Here is a 22,409-nt window from a genome sequence, read left to right as displayed (position 1 = left end):
AGTTAGAAAACGCTGGGCCAGACGATCAGAGAGGTCGCCTGTGTTTCAATACTCCAGCCTACATTAGGGTGCATTTTGGAGGGCCCAGCAACACTCAGGGGCCCAGTTAAAACACAACAGCAATAATAAAAACAACACAAGCAACATCTATTTGGCAACCCAGCCCTGAGACTGGGCCAAAGAGTCCAACTTTGAAAGTGTGGGAACATCTATTTCCTATGGCTATAATATCACTGCATTCTGAAACTGTCATAAGAGCACATTCCAAATAGTCTGAGGCTGGAGAATAATGTGCGAGAGAAGGGAATGTCCTGAGAACACGTTCCCAGCGGAAGAACAGGCTGAGGAATGCAGACATCCACAGGAATGGGGAGGGGAGGAAAAGGTGCCCAGTCCCCAGTGGACCCGAGAACCCTGAATGGAGGCAAGAAACACTCAAGGAAAGTTTTCGGTGGGGGGGGGGGGTGGAATGCTGGGGAAAACGCAGAAATGACTGAATACTGATACTGAAAACGACAAAATATTTGACATACTCATGATCTCTCTGAACAGCCTCATCTCTGTTCAGAGAAAATGTTGTTGCTGGATGGAGCTGGCAGGAAGCAAAGGTCTGCCTTTGACTCAAGGTTCCTAACCCCAGGGAATTCACAGCACTGGAAGCAGCCAAGGGGATAGGGGTGGGGGGCGGGGGCTATAAATAGCCTATAGAAACTGAGATTTTCCACTTTCAGAATGTGACAGTCCCTCAGTTAGAAGATTCAACAGTTCAGTTTCGCTGTAGGGCTTCCTAATGGTAGCAGCAAAGAGAGCATCCTTATTTCTCCCAGGTACTAGCCTTTCGCAAGGTGCTGGGAGAGTACAAACAGCCTAAGCCTGCTAGTCTAAATGCCTTGGGCTCCATCCCGGGAAGCAGGGAAGGAGGAGGAGCTGGGTGTGGCCCAGAGGATGTGCAGATGACAGCGATCAGTCGGTTAGAGTGCATCTGATGAAACTCTTGCAAGAAGAGGGCGTGCTGACTTCACCGACGTGCTGGGGTAAAGGGAAAGACCGTGGGTCTCAGAGCCAGACAGATGAGACTTAACTTTCCGGGGTCTGTTTCCTCGTGTGCAAAATGGAGAGAACTGCTGTACCGACTTCAAAGGCTGCCGTGTGGATTAAACGAAATAATGTGTGAAAAGTGCTTAACAGGAGGTCTGGTAAAGACAAAGCACTGGGTAAATATGTGTGTGTGTGTGTGTGTGTGTGTGTGTGTGTGTGTGTGTGGTTGGGTAGATGTGGAGTGCCTAACAAGCAGTATATGATTCCCATCGCTAGTTTAAACAGGGCGGACAGCTGCCAGACTGACTCCAGCCCTCCAATATCAGTAAGCAAATCCCACTGAGAAAGCAGTGATGCTGGAATCTTTCACAAGGATTCAAACAAGCTGTCTCATTTGAATGTTCTCCTCGGAGAACCATCATATTTCTCACCTATAAATTTCTCCAAGAAGTTATTGAAAAAAGTGCAAGAGATCCATGGGATCCATGTGGGCCAGGTCACCCAGCAGGTTCACAGACCCAGGCCTGCAATCAGGTGCCAGGAAAGGGACTCTGGAGCCACCTCTTGCTCAGCCCGGGTTGGTGGGGGAGGGTGTGTGGTGGGAGGGTGGGGGTGAGGGTGAGGAGGGAGGTATCATAGATGCTCTCTGCAAGTGGATGGCCAAATGGAGTCCGCAATGATGGGAGAGCAAGCCCTCACCTTTGCCCTTTAACTATCGTGTGTCTCAAGGAGAAGGGGACCTCATTTCCCATCCTCTTTATCTCAGCTGGCCGGCCTCTACTGGCACAAAGGTCCAGACCTGAAAGCCTCCTGCCGCCCTGGGCAATGTTGGAAGCTCCTGTCCCAGCAGGCGTGGATCTCCCCCACCTCCCCGGAAGAAAGAGCCCAATTCAGTCTTTAATCTTCTGCACATCAATTTAATCAATGGGGGTCAAGGGTAAAGAAAAGGCGTCCAGGAGAGAGAGAAGTTATAAAGCCCAAAAGGGTGGATGGTTTTACCAGCAGGGACCAGGGGAGGGGAGAGCAGAGCAACCCAAGATTCAGAGTAAAGGTCAATGGAGTCTTCCAGTTACTGCCCCACCGCACCAACCACCAGCCTGTGGAGACCCATCCCTCCTACCCCATCGCCCCACCATGGCCAATTCCCTGGCTCAGTGATGAGCTTGTATCAGACAGAGCTAGCAGTCTTCTCTTGCTGTTGCACTACAATATTTGCTCTGCTCTCTTCCTTTCCAAAGCCTAACAGATGGGACCACCGGAGTCCTCTCCAGCTCACCAAGATGCACGGAAAACTGAAAGTAAGGCGGCCCCAAGTGCTCACTCATGCTGACGCTGAAGCTCCAACACTTTGGCCACCTGATGCAAAGAGCCGACTCACTGGAAAAGACCCTGATGCCAGAAAAGATTGAGGGCAGGAGGTGAAGGGGATGACAGAGGATGAGGTGGTTGGATGACATCACTGACTTGATGAACATGAGTTTGAGCAAACTCTGGGAGACAGTAAAGGACAGGGAAGTCTGGTGTGCTGCAGTCCATGGGGCTGCAAAGAGTCAGACACGACTGAGCAACTGAACAACAACAGCTGCTCGTGGTGGAGGAGGAAAGAGGCAGGGAAAAGCAGCGTCCCAGCACCCAGACCATCTTTTCCAAACGCCAGGACTATGTCAGCCGGAATAAGCAACGCCACAGTTTCAGGGAAACCAAAGAGATATTTACTGCACTGGGGCCACAGTAATATCTAATGTGAGGGGCATCACCCACCTGTCTACCTGCCCCACGAAGAAGACCGGAGATCCACAAAGCGCCAGCTGAATGCACATCCGAAAACCATCCCCCTGCTGATCTGGGCTCCTTAGTGACCCAGCACTTACAGCAAATATCAGGCAAGCCAGCAGGCAGGCTGTTCAGAGGGGCTTGGGTGATAGCGCTGAAGCTTCGCCCTTTTCATTTTTTTGCAGAATTGCTCCACAAGCACGCACCAACCAAAAGCAGCATATCTCCAGTATTTATTTTAACCTCGGGGGGAAATACTGAGCTGAGAACAGTTCAGCACACTATGATGACATGACGGGATTTGCAGGCCCCACTTCCTTATACAGAAGAGAGAAGCAAGCACCAATGGCAAAAGAAAAGAAGGGTTGCAGACTCTCCACCAAAGGGCAGGTGGCTTCTTGATCCATACCCAGGTGATCACCCACCCACCTGTGAAGTGAGCGAGTCTCCCAGCAGTAGGAGTGCCACACACACTTGTCAAAAGCGGGGCTTAGGACTTCCCTGGGGGTCCAGAGGCTAAGAATCCACCTGCCAATGCAGGGGACACGGGTTCGATCCCTGGTCCTGGAAGACCCCACAGGCTGCGGGCCAACCGCACACTACAACTACTGAGCCTGGGCTCTAGATGCTTCACAAGAAGGAAAGCCACCACAATGAGAAGCCTGCACCACAACAAAGGGTAACCTCTGCCCCCTGCAACTCGACAAAGCCCACACCCAGCAACCCAGTGCAGCCAAAAATAAATAAATAAAATATTTTAAAAATAAAGTATCAGCTATATATTGTCCATATGAGACTTAATTTAAAAAAAAAAAAAAGCAGGGCTTACAAAGAGGGCAAAGGGCACTTAGGTCCAAAGGCAACATCAGAGATAAATCCTCACAAACCCGCTTGAACCAGTCCGAGGCACTTTCACACTGCGCTCTCCCATTTGGACAGGGCACACAATTCCTGTGCTTGCAGTCACTCATTCATTCAACAAACATTTACTTAGCACCTAGCAGATGTCATACACCACCAGGCTGGCACAGAGTCTAGACTACAAGCTAGGGCCAAAGTCACCTGCATTCAAGTGGGACACAACAGAGAAGGCTAATATCTGAAAAAGGATGAAGTTGGGTTTTTTTTTAAAAAAGCCTCTGGCTTCTTGGGCTTCCCTGGTTGCTCAGTAGTAAAGAATCTGCCTGCCAGTACAGGAGACATGGGTTCGATCCCTGGTTGAGGAAGATCCCACATGGCATGGGGCAAGTAAGACCCTGCACCGCAACCACTGATCCTCTGCTCTAGAGCCCAGGAACCACAACTACTGAAGCCCCTGCACCCTAGAGCCAGGACTCCCCAAGGAGAGGGGCCACCGAAAGGGGAAGCCCACTAGAAGAGTAGTCCCCCCGCCAACCTCCCCCATTGCCGCAACTGGAGGAAAGCCCTGGAAGCAAGGAAGATCCAGCACAGGCAAACATTAATTCCAAAAATTAAGTAATTAAGTAATTAATTTTAAAAAAATTTAAAGCCTCTGGCTTCTCAAAGCATGCTGGATCTCCATTTTCACAATCTGCACTCTGTTTTAAATACCGGTGGATCTCCTCTGGCCTCCTCAGGTGGTAAGCCCCCTGAAGACAGAGGCTATCTTTTGTTCAGTACCGTCTTCGGTGACTTAATTACCCAAAAAATACCCATTGAATGTAACTGAAACAGAAAACAAACACTACTCTTCCCAGATCTTTGGCCTTACTGTTTCGGAAGGCTCTGCTCCCCAAGAAAGAAAGATGATGAAGCTTCAGAAAGGAGGAAAGGGGAGGGGGTGGGGTGCGGCGGGGGGGAGGGGTGGCTGACTTAGATACATTGAACACAACAGGAGTACAGTGTTGGAACTTCAGCCCAAGCGCACCCACCCCTCGGCGGCCCGAGGCGCCCCCTCCCCCTTCGGCCAGGAGCCACAGCTGGCGTCCCGGTGGAAGGCCCGTCCCCTCCCCCTGCTCCGCTGTTTGCTCTCCTCCGAAAATCCCCATTTGGAGTCCGAAAGAAAGACAGCGGGGTGGGAGGGGCGCGAGAGGAGTTAGAAGGGGAAGATGCACCAAGTAGGAAGGAAACCTCCCCGCGAGGGGCTGGGGGCAGGGCTGGCCTGGGGAGGAGATGTGACCGCCTCGGGGGAGATGGCCCGGCCGCGCCTCCTCTCTGGACTTGTCTGCACACTTTTCGTTCCTACACTGCCTCTCTTTTCCCTTTCCTCTTTTTTTATTTTTTTAAATCGATGCATTAATAGTCTTTAGAACTGGAGCAGAAGAGGGAAGCGTGTAAGGTGGAGGGGAAGAAGTTGATGAGACAGCCAGCCAGATCCCTTTGCCTGCTTTCCCCAATCTAGCACCCCACCTGCATTTTAGGGCCGTTTCCTCCAAGTCACCCCAGAGCCCGCAGGTCCAGAAGCCCGAGGGCGCTCGGGCTGGGCCCACTGGGCAGGGGCGGGATCTCCCTGGAGAGCGTTCTAGGCCTGCCACGGAATAAGGCTAACAGGGGAAAAGAAAGATGCGTCTCCGAGGCCCCATCCGTGCCCCGGGGGACTTGCCTGGACGTCGTCCGCTTGCCTCCCCTACCTGCAGCCCGGGCAGTCGTTGCAGGGCGGCTACCCCAGCGCCAGAACCCGCCGAGAAGTTTCACCGCTGCAAACGTGAGAAATCGCAGCTCGGCAGAACACCCGCCCCCACCCAGTCGCCGGCCCCACCCCCGCAGCCCGACCCCTGGCGGCGGCGACCTTGGCCACCCCGGACGCTCCCGAGGGCCGAAGGGGGGGTGCTACCCTGCGGGCTCTCCGGGGGCCATCGGAGGCGGCTGGGGGCGGTGGCGACCCGTCCCGGGGTCCTGGGTCCCCAGGTGGGACCCCCCCCACCCGCCGCCCGGCCTCCCTGCCGGCCCCGGCGGCGCGCGCCCCGGCCGGCGCGGGCGCCCCACTTACCCCGCCGCGCAGGGCCGGGGCTCGGGCAGGGTGCGCGCGTTACATCCGGCTGGAAGCGCCTCTCGGGCCCTCCGGGCCGTCGCTCTCGGGTGGACGGAGGGGATGGGAGGTGGTCTCTGTCGCCGCCAAACTCTCGGGGGCCTCTGGCTCCTCCTGCTCTTCTGCCCCCGAGCCCTCACTCCCTCCTTCTCTCTTGTCTCTCGGCCCTTTTTTCCGGGTTAATTACGTTTCGCATTAAAGCAAAACCCAGCCCCGGATGTGAGTACAAAGCTCCGCCGAGCCCGCCGGGGGAGGAGAGGGGTGCCGGGGCGGCCGGGGGGCGCGGCCGGGGGCGCGGACCTCGCGGGGGCGGGGAGCCCGGCGGCGGCCCCCAAGGCTGGGTGCCGGGATCACCCCCCCAACCCTCGCCCTCGCCCACGGGGGGCGGCCGCGCAGGTGGGACGCGGGCCGGGAAGCCCGCCTGGCGGAGGGAGGCCCTGCCTCGGACGCCGGGCAGCAGGTGTCCGAGTGGGAAGGGAGCCCCGGGATGAGAGCATCCTTGGGGGAGGGAGGCAAGCCGGAGCGCGGGCTCACTCTTGACTCCATTTCTTCTTCCCCAGCCCCCTCCTCCAGAGACTTCAGGCGGTCCTCCATCGGACCCCGAGTCTTTAGCCATCTGGGACCGCGGGGCTGAGGTTTAGGGTTAGGGTCGAAGCAAGTTATCTCAGCTCTCCCGGGTTGTCACGAATGAGCCCCAGGAGCCCGGGGAGGGGTCTCACTTTCTAAGGGTGCCTAGGGGCTTTTTTCCGAGCGTGGCGCCAAGACGCCCTCCCAGCCCTCGGAGCTGGAGGAGAAAATGGGAAACCGACGAGCAGGTATGACGTCCTATTGCCGAGAGGGACCGAAGAGAACCCAAGGGTGCCGGCGCAGCCTCTGCCCTTATCTCGTTCGATCCACGCGGCCACCCTATGGATATCAATCCCCTCCACGATGAGGAAACCGAGAGTCAGAGACGTTAGGTAACTTGCCCTGGGTCCCACGGCTACCAATGGCAGGTCTGTCGGGTTCTGACGCCAGCCTCGCACCGAGAAGACAGATAATTGAAATGTACGTGTAGTCAAGCGCCTAACATTCAAAACCCAGAAAGGCAGTGGATTCACCCCAGGATGGAGGACCTGGAGCTGCGATTTCTGGGGATTCGGATGCAGTTGCAGTTGATGAGGTCGGAGTCCTAATTGCAAGGCTTTGACTGAGGGGAGGGCCTAAGAAGACGTCGAGGCTCAAAGTCTGGCTGGGCGGGATTGCAGGAAAGGCTGGTCCGTGACCCAGAGATGCAGGGGAAAGACAGACTGTTAAAAGTCTCTGCGACCCGAGGCAGCAAAGCTTGGAGAAAGGGGGTCCCCAGCGAGATGAGCCGGGAGGCAGGCAGGACCAGGCAGAGCACACGCCCGGAAAACACCGGTGATGAAACCACACACGTTTCCTCTTCCATTTTGATTGCCAAACCAAAAATGAGCCTCCTCGCTCTCTCAGGTGTGAAAAAAGACTGTTTGGTTTAGAACATTATGCTCTGAATGAGGAAGGAAAGGGGGACACAAGAGAAAGAGCATTTCCTTTGAAATAAATACATCAACATCTTTTTTTTTTTCCTGCTCATGAAGATTTTTGCTACTCACATACATTTCAGGCAGAGCGTATACTCCACAACCAGATGGCCTGAGTTTGAACACCAGCTCTGGAGCTTATTAGCTTTGATCTCAGAACAAAGTGACAACCTTTCCTGGTCTTATTTTCTACATCTGGGTGCTTGCAAAGAATAAATGAATTAACATTTGTAGAATGTTTGGATTGCTGCAGAACGTGAGGTAGGTGCTATGAAAATGTTTTTTTTTAATTATTTAAAAATTAGATTATGGTTTTCAGCGTGAAAAGGAACAAAATTCCATCCAACTGCCAGCAAATCCGACTGGAATGGACAGTTTCCAGTGGGAGCAATGAGGGAAAAGTCTCAGGTTCCATGGTATGGTTCATATTAAAACCCATAAAACTGTAGTCCCCTGGGGAGCTTGCCTGAGTCACTCATTCACAGAGCCGCAAATATTTCCTGAGCACTACTGTATTGGATGCCTGGGAGGCAAAGCTCCCTGAAAGGATGCAAGTGTCACTCAGAGGCAGCCTGTATCCCTCCTGGAAGGGTCGTGAAAGTGGCACACGGTGAGAAAGTGCCACCGCATGTGCTGGTTCGTTTGGGAGGGGATCCTTGGAAGGAGGTGGATTTTGAAATAGGCCTAAGAACTGCGATCCAAAAGTCTACAAGCAATGAATGCTGGAGAGGGTGTGGAGAAAAGGGAACCCTCCTACACTGTTGGTGGGAATGCAACTAGTACAGCCACTATGGAGAACAGTGTGGAGATTCCTTAAAAAACTGGAAATAGAACTGCCAGACGACCCAGCAATCCCACTGCTGGGCATACACACCGAGGAAACCAGAACTGAAAGAGACACGTGTACCCCAATGTTCATCACAGCACCGTTTGTAATAGCCAGGACATAGAAGCAACCGAGATGTCCATTGGCAGACAAATGGATAAGAAAGCCGTGGTACATATACACAATGGAGTATTACTCAGCCATTAAAAAGAATACATTTGAATCAGTTCTACTGAGCTGGATGAAACTGGAGATGATTATACAGAGTAAAGTAAGCCAGAAAGAAAAACACCAATACAGTATACTAATGCATATGTATGGAATTTAGAAAGATGGTAACAATAACCCTGTATGCGAGACACAGATGTATAGAACAGTCTTTTGGACTCTGTGGGAGAGGGAGAGGGTGGGATGGTTTGGGAGAATGGCATTGAAACATGTATATTACCATATGTTAAATGAATCGCTAGTCCAGGTTCAATGCATGAGACAGGGTGCTCGGGGCTGGTGCACTGGGATGACCCTGAGGGATGGGATGGGGTGGGAGGTAGGAGGGGGGTTCAGGATGGGAGACACATGTACACCCATGGAGGATTCATGTCAATGTATGGCAAAACCAATACAATATTGTAAAGTAATTAGCCTCCGACTAAAATAAATAAATTTATATTAAAAAAAAAAAAAAAAGAAATAGGCCTGAGAAGACCGGTGCAGTTCGACTCCGATGTTAGGCTAGGAGAAGGGTCACTGGTACACTTCCAGTGATGCTTATCCTTCACTGGGAAGCCCCATTTACTGCCAGACTTGTCCCTGGCCAGGACCTGGCCCCAGTCCAACTTCTGTATTTCTGGTGCTTCCTCAGAAGACCCCATCACCTTCTACCATAGAGACAAAGATGGTCAATTGAGTCTGGGCCCTGCTGTGGTCCATTGACCATCTCTGACACATTTTGAAAATATTTCCATTGACTGATTTTATGCGGGCTTTTTTTTTTTTTTTTCAGTGCAATAGACAGCCCAGACGTCTGAAAATGTGACTCTGCCTGTGGGGAAAGGAATGTCAAAAAGGGCCTTTCACAGCAGCTATTTCAGTCCCATGTTGTGTCAGTGCAAATGAGTTTCAACAGTTTGCTCAAGGTTTTGCAGCTGATTAGTGGCAGAGATGTTTCTGGAACCCAGGGTGGAGAATCTTAGTATTGATACAGGAACCTTCCCATGACAATGGAGACTAGGCAGAACCTAAGAGTTTAAACAGAGAGTCTTATACTCCAGCCATTTATGCACTTTCTATTCATTTTCAGTGTTCACCGCTGGCTTACCAGGTGCCCTAACAACCTTCGGTGCTGAGCCAGGGCTCCCCCCAGGGAACCGCATTGTTCTCTGTCCTTAGAGACACACATTATATAAGGTACCAGGTTGCAGCTGGGGCCAGCGAGTTCTGTTGGGGAAAGTGTGGGACTGAAGAGGCCGAGGTCAGTGGTTGATCCTGGTTCAGACCGGTTCATTTTGCACAAAGTTAAATTGTTCCAAAGCCATTGCACTTCTAATGCTAGCTGGTCATTTTGTAGAGTTGCTATTGGTTTCAGTAGCCACATACCATCCATTTCTCGAAAGATTACTCAAACTACTATTGTTCTGTTCAGTCCTATTCACTCAGCGAACAGTTATCTGAACCTATTAACCATGTTTTCCTCCCATATATCTTGTGCTCAGTTACATCCAACACCTTGCGACCCTTTAGGCTGTAGCCCACCAGGTTGCTCTGTCCATGGGATTTCCCAGGCAAGAATACTGGAGTGGGTTGCCGTTTCCTCCTCCAGGGGATCTTCAAGACCCAGGGATCAAACCCATTGTCTCCTGCAGTTCCTGCATTGCAGGCAGGTTCTTTACCCAGTGAGCCATCAGGGAAGCCTCCCATGTATCTTGCACTTACTTATTTTCCAGGTACTTACTAAATGCTAATTGCTTTACATGTATTGTTTTATTTAAGTCTTACAACACAAGGAGTAAGGTACAACTATTTCCCCATTTTATAGATGAGGTGACTAAAACATAGGGACCAAGCCCAGTCACAAACCTGTCCAGTTGGATGCCAGAGCCAGCCCCCTTAACCACGGAGGTTGTGAAGGATACATACAGGAAGACATAAAACAAGATATTTTCCCTACACATATTCGATAATTATCATCATTTAGAATATCCATTCCATTTTGGCTAGCAATTTCATGTCCAGAAGATTTGTCCTGCAGAAAGTCATCTGTAGATACAGATAACATATATGGAATGTATGTTTCTGTGTATGTAAAGAGTATGTGCTCAGTCGTGGCCGACTCTTTGTGATCCCATGGACTGTAGCCTACCAGGTTTCTCGTCCATGGAATTTTCCAGGCAAGAATACTGGAGTGGGTTGCCATTTCCTTCTCCAGGGGATCTTCCCAATCCTGGGATTGAACCCAAGTCTCCTGTGTCTCCTGCATTGCAGGCAGATTCTTTACCACTGTGCCACCTGGGAAGCCAAGGAGAGATGCAAATCGCTCTCCCTTGGGCTGTCTACCAGCTCCTGTCACAGTGTGGTCCACAGATGGAGAGGGGGGCCGGCTGGCCGAGTCAGAGCAGAGCGGGCAGCTCCAGTAGACACAAGAAATTCAGTTTTACCTGCCACATCAAGGGTGACCCAAGGGTCCGCTGGGATAATGAGAGTGGATCAAGTGGGATCCATAGCCAGGCAGGCCCTCGGGCCGCATCGTTCGGTGTGTGGGCTCTCTCGTCCAACTTATTCACAAAGAACTGGGGCTGGTCAGGGTTGCCTCTCTGGCGTCCCCCAGTAGAGTGCTGAGGACATTCCTGCTTCCAGTGCCCTCCTTTATGACAAGAAGCACATTGGTTCAGGCCCAGGCAGCTTCTTGGTGATCTGTCCAGCTTTCTCAGTCTTTCAAGTTCCCCTCAAAGTGGTGGGTGAATCAGAACAACGAAGAGTATATATATCGAATAATACATTTGCTTCAGCATTGCTCATAATAGTGAAATTTGGAAATCACTGTCATATTCCTCAACGAGGGACTGAACAGGTAAGTACTGTTACAGCCACATAATTTTATACTATGTTGTTTTTGTTCAGTCGCTAAGTCATGCCCGTCTCTTTGCGACCACATAAACTGCAGCACGCCAGGCTTCTCTGTCCTTCACTATCTCCTGGAGTTAGTTTAAACTCATGCTCACTGACTCAGTGAAACATCCAACCAACTCATCCTCTGTTGCCCCCATCTCCTACTGCCCTCAATCTTTCCCAGCATTAGGGTCTTTTCCTATGAGTTGGCTCTTTGCATCAGGTGGCCAAAGTATTGGAGCTTCAGCTCCCACACCAGTCCTTCCAGTGAATATTCAGAGTTGATTTCATTTAGTATTATACTGAGTGGCTGTTAAAAAAAAATGAGATACCTCTTTATATGAAAAATATTGATTAAGTGGGAGGAAGGTACAAATTTGCCTATATAGTAGAATCCCATTTGTGTACATAAAAATTGTATGTTTATTAAGTGAAAAAAAAGGTTTAAAAGACTGCATTGCAAACTGTTAACCACAGTTCTCTTTGGGCGGAAGAGGAAGGGTTCTAATGATAGATCTCAGTTTTTAAGAGATGTATTTCTGTAATGTTTTATTTTTTCCAATAAATCTGCATACATTTGGTTACCAAAAAATAATGATTTAAAATTTTAATGAAAAGTGTTAAAGAGCTCCGAGAAAGCATATTGCAGCCCTCAAGGATCCCATCATTTAGTTGGGAGGGAATATAGCATACAGAAAGAAATATCATAAAAGCCAGAAGCTCATATTAATACATGCAGAGAAGAGAGAGAAAATTCTGTGGGAAAGAAAAATCAGCCAGCTAGAGCTGAGAGGTGCAGGAGAAAATGTAGGAAGAGACTGCATTTTGGAGGGACCTTGAAGATGTGAATGGTGTAAAATATAGAAGGTGGAGACAGGTGTTAGAATAGGTGGATTCAGATAAAGGGATTGGTCCATTTCAGCTGGAGTACAGGGGGACCAGGAAGAATGCAGGAAGGATTTTCATGGGGAGCAAAACAGGAAAGAAAGGTTGCCCGAGGGTATTTATTGTTAAGCAAATGAGTTGTACATATTACTTTAGGCTTTGAGAGCCACTGGAGGGACTTCTCTGGCGGGCCAGCGGTTAAGATTTTTGCTTTCCAGTGAAACAGGTGTGGGTTCGATGCCTGGTCAGGGAGCTAAGATCTGACATGCCTCTCAGTCAAAAAAAACAGAAAACAGAAGCAACACTGTAACAAATTCAATATAGGCTTTAAAAAATTGTCCACATCAAAAAAAAGAAAAAAGAGCTAGTGGAGGTTTTTGAACAAGGGAGTCACACAATTAGAAGTGAATAAGCAGCAATTTCATAGTTCGTGGCTTCATGGTACCTGGTCTCTAACACCAAAGCTACCACCAGGGATGTGACTCCTGACTCTCCCAAATGAGCTGTGTAGTCATGCACCAGATACTCTGGTTTCCTGTGTTTCTATAAAATAGAAAAGGTGGTGATAACACATAACCTATCTCATACCACTGTTGTTGAGATTCAGTGAGTTAATGTTCTTAGGGCACATGGTAATTGCTGAGAATGTCAGTTAAATTTTAACAGTTTCATACCTTTGGATGAAAATCTTTGCATTTCATTTTGAAACTTTTACTAAAAAGAGCTCACATTACGCGACAAATTATTACCTGTTCCTTCTTCACACTTTCACAGGATTATAGATTATCAATCCTGTTTTACACAGGTGAAAGAATTTAGGTTTTTAAGGAGAGAGGTACACTCTTGGAATCACAGAGCCAGACATGAATTCTGTCTTGGTTCAGTGGTCCCCGCCCAACACTCAGCTTTATTGCTTAGCTCCAATCCTCAGCTTTGAGAACAGAAAACGATAGAAGAACACTGGCAATTTCTGTTTATGGATAAGGGAAAGAGTGGTAAGGGATGGTAATAAAGTAAAATCAAAAGGGAGAAAACTTCCATGAAATACCTGGAAGTGTGTATGTCAAATCAAATTTTATATACACAAGTATATACATATTGATATGTGTATATTATATGGTGAATTACGCTGCCTCTCAAAATAAAACATGTATGCTGAAGACCTAACTCACAATCTGACTGCATTTAGAGATAGAGCCTTTCAAGAAGGAGTTAAGGTTAACTGAGCTCATAAGGGTGAGGTCCTAATCCAACAGAACTGATAGCCATATAAGAAGAGGAAGCGATCTCGCCCTGTCTCCAAGGCCGTGTGAACACACAACAAGAGGGCAGCCATCTGCAATCCTAGAAGAGAGCTCTCTCCAGAGCCCAACCTAGCTGGCAACCCCCTCCTGGACTCCAGCCCCTAGAACGCTGAGAAAAGAAATTTCTGTTGTTTAAGCCACCCACTCTATAGTACTTTTTATACTCATACATATAGAGAGAGACAGTGCTTACGGATACAGGCCAGAATTACTTCCCAGTGACAAAGTTTGGCAAACATTGCCATACTGTTAAATCTGATGCTAATATAAACTTCAAAACGAAGCGCCCGTCCAGTCCCCAGAAATCACAGTCTCCTGGCCAAATGCACCGTTCCTATTGATTCATGCGATGGTATTGTTTTTCCGTCAGTTTGAATAAGGGCAGTGCATGGCTGGGATTCCTGCATTCCCTGTGATTACAGGGAAAGAACTGGGTCTGTGGAACCAGAGAGAGAGAGAATGAACAGACAGACATTGATACCTAAGGTGTGGATCCATGACCGTGCTTTGGTACTATAGTTAACATATTTTTTCTTAGACTAGTTTCATAATTCATTTCCTCAGCACAGAGCCTACATGAGGGCTACAATTAGAAAATACTGGGGTGAAGGTGGTCAAAGTTGGTAGCTGGAATAAACTCTGTCCAGTTTATTCCAAGAGATGCCTGTGGTGGTCAGTGAACCAGATTGGCTATTACCTCAGTGATTCTCAACACAAGCTGGTGATTACAAAACAAAGAAAATCAAACAGGATATTTGGACAGATGGATTTATGTCCTTCCATTATTTTGTTATTAGGAAATACATGCACACAGTACAAAGTTCAAAAGGTACAAAAGAGGAAGAATGAACAAATACTTTATTCTAAAAAGTCTTTTCTATTTCTGAACTTGCCAAGCTAGGCAAATAACTAGCTTTTAATTTAAAAATACCGCAGACATCTTATAGTTGCTCTGTGACTAAAAAAAAAAAAAAAAAAAAGAACTAACTTTATCTTCAACTTAAAAATACTTGTGAGTCCATGGATATATTTTTTGAGAAATTTTAGCCAATTTTGTATCCATTCACATTAAAACTCCTGCCACTGGAAAAGATATGTGAAACCTGACTGGCAGTTTGAACCTCGAGACCTGTGAAGTTCAGTGTGAGTCACCGGAGACAGGTAATTTACTAAGGCATCTTCTTTCAAATTTCATCATAATTTGTACAATGACTCCACATCTCTGTCAAACTTTGTTAAAATTAAGTGTAACACTAGGCTGGAGAGTTAAACCCAGTTCAGCTTCATTCCATCATTTAGTAATTAAACAATAACAAGCTAAATTTATCCTTACACCTAATACATAATGACGGTTTGGATGTTCTAATTGGATAAGTGGCCAAATGCTCCTTCCATCATCTGATGTCAGAAGATGTCACAGTCCTGGCTGGCTGCCAGACATATCAGGAACATGGTCTTGACCTGGAGGTCACTTTCTGGCAACTTCAATCTCTGGAAGAGAACTCTGAACTGGAAGATAAGAGAGAAAGAGCCTCTGAGTAGCCAAGTCCCTGTGTCTTCACAGAGATGCTTTTTTAGGCTTGCTTACTGATTCTGGCTGAAGATCTAATTTCAAAAGGTCCAGTTATGTGGTTTCCCAGTCCTCAGTGGACTAGAAACCAAGAAAATAGAAAAGCTTTTGGAGATGGAGAGGGCCAGGGGAGGGAAAAATGACTTTATTCAGTTGATTTCTCTCTGTAAATGGATTAGTTGATAACAACGAAGGAGAGAAAGAAAAGTTAATAAGCATTCCCCGAAGTGATATGTGCCCAAGACAATCTGCATCACTTTCGGTGATGACTTTGAGGTAGGAAAAAGTGGTTGAACTGTGATGGGCGCCTTGATTTTAGGTGAGAAGTTTCATACAGTTTTGCTTGTAAGAGTGGCGAATTCGAGGAGATCATTTCTGAGGTGGTTAAGAGAGGACAGGATTCATTCATGCTCTTATATATTTTTAAAATATTATATCATGTGCATTATATTTCTTTTGCTTAGTAATATACTTTTTTTCAAATTATTTAATGCCCCTACAAAAGATTTTAAAGTAAAAGTACATGAAAAGAAAATTGTACAAATTAAAATATGGAAGACCTGGAACCATAAAACTCTAGAAGAAAACATAATGGGTAAGGTCCTTGACATTGGTCTTGGAAATTATTCTTGTTGGATTTGACACCAAAAGCCAAAAAAGGCAACAGAAGTAAAAACAAACAAATGGTGCTACACCAAACTAAAATTCTTCTACCCAGGAAGAAAGCAAAGGAAAGAAAACCATCAACAAGATGAAAAGGCACCCTACAGAATGGGAGAAAATGTTGCAAATCATATATCTGATAAGGGGTTAATATCCAAAATATATAAAGAATTCATGTAACTCAACAACAAGGAAAAACCCAACAATCTGATTTTTTAAATAGGCAGAAGAGCTGAATAGACATTTTTCCAAAGAAGATATACAAATAGCTGACAGGTACATGAAGAGATGCTCAGCATCATTCACCAGTAGGGAAATGCAAGTCACAACCACAATGAGTATCACTTCACATGAATATGGATGGCTTTTATCAAAAAGACAGCGAAGGACAAGTCGGCAAGGATGTGGAGAAAAGGGAACCCTTGGGCCCTGTTGGAATGCAAATTGGTGTAGCCACTATGGAAAACAGTATGGAGGTTCCTCAAAAAATTAAAAATAGAACGATCGTATGATCCAGCAGTTCCACTTCTGTGTATATATCAGAAAGAAACAAAATCACTATCTCAAAAAAGATATCTGCACTCCCAGATTCATTGCAGCATTATTCACCATAGCCAAGACGTAGAAACAAACTAGGTAAAAATAAATAAATAAATAAATAAATAAATAAATAAAAATAAAATAAGAAACAAACTAGGTGCCCACTGACAAATGAATAGATACGGAAAGCGTGACATATATTCAATGAAATACTATTCAGCCAAAAAGAAGAAGGAAATTCTGCCATTTGCAACAACATGGGTGGATCTTGAAGGCATTATACTAAGTGAAGTAAGACAGAGGAAAAACAGATTCTATATGATCTCACTCTTCTGTGGAATCTAAAAACCCCTGAACTTACAGAAACAGAGAACAGATTGGTGGTCGCCAGAGGCGAGTGGTGGGAGCTAGGGCTGGGGGTCGATGTAGGGGGAGAGAAGGTGGTCAAAAGGTGCAAATTTCCAGTTATAAGATAAATAAGTTCTGGGGGTGGATTGTATAGCATGGTAACTATAGCTAACTGCACCACATTGTATATTTGAAAGTGAATAAAAGAGTAGGTCTCAATGTGCACATCACAGAAAGAACTATCATTTACTTTTCTGTTCTGATGTGAAGAACAGTGCTTCTCAAATTTGAAACTATCACAACATTGTTAAATGACTATGTTGTTGTTCAGTCGCTAAGTCATGTCCGACTCTTTGCAATCCCATGGACTGTGACTCCTCTGTCCTCCACTCTCCCCCAGAGTTTGCTCAAATTCATGTCTATTGAGTCAGTGATGCTATCGAACCATCTCATCCTCTGTAGCCCCTTCTCCTCCCGCCCTCAGGCTTTCCCAGCATCAGGGTCTTTTCCAATGAGTCAGCTCTTTGCATCAGGTGGCCAAAGTATTGGCACTTCAGCTTTAGCAACAGCTCTTCCAATGAATGTTCAGGGTAGATTTGCTTTAGGATTGACTGGTTTGATCTCCTTGCAGTCCAAGGGACTCTCAGGAGTCTTCTCTAGCACCACACTTTGAAAGCATCAATTCTTTGTTGCCCAGCCTTCTTTATGGTCCAACTCTTACATCTGTACATGACTACTGAAGAAACCATAGCTTTGACTAGATGGACCTTTGTCAGCAAGGTGGTGTCTCTGCTTTTTAATACATTGTCTAGGTTTGTCATAGCTTTTCTTCCAAGAGCAGCATCTTTTAATTTCATGGCTGCAGTCACCATCCATGGTGATTTTGGAGCCCAAGAAAAGAAAAGAAAAGTAACTGCTTCTATTTTTTCCCTTTTATTTGCCATGAAGTGATGGAACCAGATGCCATGGTCTTAGTTTTTTAGCACTGAGTTTCAAGTCAACTTTTTCAGTCTCCTCTTTCACCCTTATCAAGAGGCTCTTTAGTTCCTCATTTCTCCCCAACTTCAACTGCTACAGTCCCTGTGACCCAGCTTCTCCATGTGGATTTCTTCTGCCATATGGGCATATGGTTGCTTCCATTCTTTTTTTTTTTTTTTTTTGCCTTCCTTAAAAAGAAAATCCACCAGAACCTCGGCTGGTATTCGAGAAAGCCACTCTCCTATGAGGGGTTCGCATCAGGGTCCGTTAGATGACTTCGGTTAGTTACTATCCAGGACTGCGGTGGCTCCCTATACTCAGAAGGTGACAAGCAAGCGTTAGGGTAGAAGTCAAGTCTGTTAGAATGTAGCTTTGTAATTGCATGTTACTGAGTACACCATGAGTCAAACCATGGCCAATGAAAAGTAACTGCGTGTTCTTGAAATAGTTTGGTGGTGAGCTCCAGGGGCTGGTTTATTTTTGGTTTCTCCAATTTAAGCCCTTGTATCATGACCCTGCAACTACCACCCAGTTCAGAGTAGAAGGGCAGCATGATGGGGTACCAAGAACTTGGGACCAGGAATCCTCTGAAATTTTAGTAAAATGACGCTGACATGTTTTATTGTTCAGAGTTATAAAGTGTCTAGAAATGTAAGTATTATGAGCAGAAATGGCAGGGAGACAATGATATAAAACAGTGATCTTCAAACTTCTTCACCAACACCCGCTAAAAATTGCTGGAGGACTTCCCTGGTGGGCCAGTGTTTACAAATCCACCTGCCATTGCAGGAGACACAGGTTCAATCTCTGGTCCCAGAGGATGCCACATGTCAAGGGGCAGCTGGGCCAGGACTCTGCAGCTACTGAACCCTTGTGCCTATAGCCTGTGCTCCACAGCAACAGAAGCCAGCGCAGTGAGAAGCCCTCTCCCAGCAGCTGGAGGGTAGCCCCTGTTCACTGCAACGAGAGAAAACCCGCTTATAGCAAAAAGACCCAGCACAGCCAAAAATAAAGTAAATAAGTTAACATTAATTTTTTAAATGCTGGAAGACTATGTATCTCTACACACATTTTCAAATTGACATTTGTAACTTTTAATCACAAGTTTGAGTGATTGCAAAAAATGTGTTCTGCCAATCGTTAATTAACATAGGATATTTTTAAATGAAACTGTCATATCACTCTTTTTAAAGGTATCCAATAGAAATCAAGTATCATAGTAACTTGACACCCCCATTCCTTTTTGGAAATGAACAAGTAGCTCTCTAACAGTCAGAGATGTTAATTTTTTCCCTTTCCTCCTTAAACTCTATTTTCATTCCGCTTCCAGAGAAGTTTGTCCAAATGTCATATATTTTTGACGTCTTTTATTACTTGAACATCTACTATTTGGACATCTCTTACCGATTACCCCATCCCATTTTCTGAAACAAAAATGCCTCTATAAATTGATTTTACAATTTAGAAATTAAAAACTATCCTGCAACCTTCAGGCTCCAAGTGTGAAGACATATTTTTGGAGACTAATTCATCATTGCCATAATTTGTAACAAGATAAATACAAATGTCATTGATCACGAAACATGAAGCAATAAAATGTTACTGGAAATTATTCTCTTAATGAGATGGATGAGGATGAATTTTAAAATGTTTTTATATATTTACATATATATGTAACAGTTCAAATATTCATCAATTAATATTACTTAGTGCAAGAATGAGCAGGTATAGCACCAATACGATCCCTATTTCTTATTTTCATGGACTGAGGAAACCTGTTGACCAGAACAAATAGATGGGGCTGTATGGAGTTTTGTTACAGCAGTGTTTAGGGTTAATCAGAGGAAAGGCTTTCGAGCAGAGTCTGTTATGACTGAGTGAACACAAACCCTGTGCAAAGATTTCTAGCCAGTTCACCTTTGCAAGGGAATTTAAAATCTATTTTTCATGTTCATCACAGCACTGTTCACAATAGCTAAGAGATAGAAGCCACCTAAATGTCCGCCAGTGGAGGAATGGATAAAGAAGACGTAGTCCATACATACAATGGGATTTTACTGTATGTGTGCACTCAACCATTAAAAATAATGAAATTATGCCGCATGCAACAATATGGATGGATTTAGAGATTGTCATAAGAGTGAAATAAATCAGACAGAGAAGGAGAAATATTGTATGACAAGACTGAGCGACTTCACTCACTTATCTTTTATATGTGGAATCTTAAAAAGACATGATACAAAGCAGAAGACTCACAGACTTAGAGAACAAGCTTATGGGAAGGAGGGGGAGGTGGGAAGGAGAGTCAGGGAGTTTAGAATCGACATGGGCATATTGCTATATTTAAAATGGAAAACTCACAAGGACCTACTGTATAGCACAGAGAACTCTGCTCAATGTTATGTGGCAGCCTGGATGGGAGGAGAGTTTTGGGGGAGAATACATGTATGTGTATGGCTGAGTCCCTGTGCTGTCCACCTGAAACTATCACAACATTGTTAATAGGCTACAACTCTAGTATAAAATTAAAAGTTTATTAAAAAAAATAAAACAAAAAGAAATCTGCTTTTCAGCAGAGCTGAATTTGGCAGCGTTGCTCAATTTTTTTTAACTCCTTCGAACTGTAGGTCAGCCATCACTTCAAAAATTACTCTGTGGGGGCGGTTGGGGGAAGCATATGGGAACACTCTGTACTGTCTGCTCAGTTCTCCTGCAAACCTGAAACTGCTCTTAAAAATAAAGTCTTCTTTTTTTAAAATTGCTATAATGATCTATCAGTGGTCAACTCAGTTAGGTGTTTTTCTTCCAAGTTTTACAGAAGATCATACCCGGGAAGCCACCTACCTTGCAAAGTGATTTGCACCTCAGTTACAAAAGGCTTTTGCTTTCTCAATGCAAACACAGATGTTTATTTTGACCATGGAGAGCGGCATGTGGGATCTTAGTTTCCGAACCAGGAATGGAACCTGTGTCCCCTGAAGTGGAAGCAGGAAGTCTTACCAACTACATCACCAGTGAAGTCCCTTGCCCTATTTTTATTTTAACGTTTTTTCAAAAGTAATTCATTTGTTTATTGGTCATCTGTTTTAAATACAGCAGTGCAAACAGAGATATTTTTATTCACCCCCTGTCTCCACCCTGGAGGTTTTTACAACAAAGGGCAATGCCTTTGTTTCCTTTTTTAGAAGAGAGAGAAGGCTGGTGTGAAAGGCCATGTGGGAGCAGAGACAGGTGGGCAGGCGGACGTGAGACGTGGCTGTCTGTCCGTCTCCGGGAGATGCAGAAACTGATTCTCCTAAGTCTGAGTCCTGTGGGGGCCCATCCTTTAAACACCACCTAGAACACCAGCCGGGGGGGGGGGGGGGGACTTCAGTGTGTTGCTCAGTCATGTCCGACTCTTTGGGACCCCATGGACTGTAGCCCACCAGGCTCCTCCCTCCATGGGATTTTCCAGCCAAGAATACTGGAGTGGGTTGCCATTTCCTTCTTCAGGGGATCTTCCCCATCCAGGGATCAAACCCAGGTCCTCCATATTGCAGGCAGAGTCTTTACCGTCTGAGCCACCGAGGTGACTTAAGAACTACCTCAAATACACAGAACTGTAACATTAGACTTTTAGTAACGTATTCGCTGTTTGTCTAAAATTCAAATCGAACTGCATGTCTAGTATCTACGGTCTACCTGGCAACCCTTGCTCATCGCGATCATTCATTTTCAGAGATGAGAGAAACTGTCCTGAAAAGAACGAAGTGCCAAAGATCGTTTATTGCTCCCTCCACCGAATTCCCAAATAGAGCTGATGTTTTCTCGCCTCTCATCACAGGGCCCATGTTTATCCGTCCCTCCTATGGTGTTCCTATCCTCCTTAGCCAGAGTAAAAACAACAACAATAACAAAACAGGCTATGATATGCGTGAAAGGACGGACGCTGTCGGGGGAAACTGAGACCCGGAACTGTCTTGAGAGAAGCAGAGAGCGTGTGGGTACAGTGTGGGAAAAACACCTCTGCGTCGTCACCTCAAAAACAGCAGCTGAAAAAAGGAGAGAGCTTATTAAAAGCCTCTGCTTTCAGGGCAGACACCAAAGCTGCATGAAATTTGTAAATATTCCCCATCACAGGCTAACCCATGGACACATAACAGAAAACATCATTCAAGTCCAGCTGCAAGTCTGATCACCTTTGCCACACGTTATCCTGAGCTGCTTCTTAGGAAAGACACCGATCAAGCCTTTCATTTTTCTTTCCCCTTCTGTTCTGTTTACTATCACTGCCCTCTCTCACTCCCCTCCCATCTCCCAAGCACCAAAAATAATTTGAATTTCAAACCTTTTTTTGGCCTCCCTTGAGAACTGGTCTGGATCTAGGTGGTGGCCTCCAGAATTTAGCAGAACCTCTGTCCGTACCTCACTCCCGCCTCCCGTTCTCAGCACTTGGGGTGTTCGGGTACCTCCACACACCCCCACCACAAACCTTCTCTACTTCATCGTTAGTGAGAGGAACCCCTCAGGAATCCCCAGCCTCCACTTACCTGCCCTGGTTTGGGAAGAACAAGGCTCTTTGCACGAGAAAGCCAGCTTCTCATCAACTGTAGGAAGCCACCTCCATGTGGCCAAGGACAAGGTGATAGCGATAAGGAGGAAGACCAGACCTGAGCCCCTCGGTTCAGGAGACCCAAGCAATTTCCTGTTTCCGAGACAGTTTTAAAAATGGAAAAACTGACTAAATTCATAGAAGGGGGGTGTATGTGTTTCCCTCTCCCCCAGTCATCCCCGTGACCCCTTGATCTTTCTCTGGGGGACAGCTGACCTTCTTTTCTAAAGAATCTCTCTAGGGGCTTCCCTGGTG

General features: G+C 46.3%; 1 protein-coding gene across 8 annotated transcripts in view; it reads right to left on the bottom strand.

Annotated features, from left to right (window-relative positions):
* The window catches only part of PLEKHA2 (pleckstrin homology domain containing A2), an 82,275-nt gene extending 60,074 nt beyond the window's left edge, over nt 1-22,201 (bottom strand). For 3 of the 8 annotated variants that reach the window (XM_042241518.1, XM_027962680.2, XM_042241520.1), the window contains exon 1: nt 5,762-5,976. The gene's annotated coding sequence lies outside the window, so the exon portion shown is untranslated. Of the gene's footprint in view, nt 1-5,374; nt 5,502-5,761; nt 5,977-22,092 lie in introns of those variants that run through there. The other 5 variants (XM_027962679.3, XM_060407110.1, XM_027962681.3 and 2 more) reach the window with 3 other exon arrangements.
* Between the last annotated feature and the right edge of the window lie 208 nt (nt 22,202-22,409).

This window comes from Ovis aries, chromosome 26, assembly GCF_016772045.2.
Source record: "Ovis aries strain OAR_USU_Benz2616 breed Rambouillet chromosome 26, ARS-UI_Ramb_v3.0, whole genome shotgun sequence".
Lineage (NCBI taxonomy): Eukaryota > Metazoa > Chordata > Mammalia > Artiodactyla > Bovidae > Ovis > Ovis aries.
Note: the sequence above shows the minus strand (reverse complement) of the source record. Positions and strands in the feature narration are given on the sequence as shown.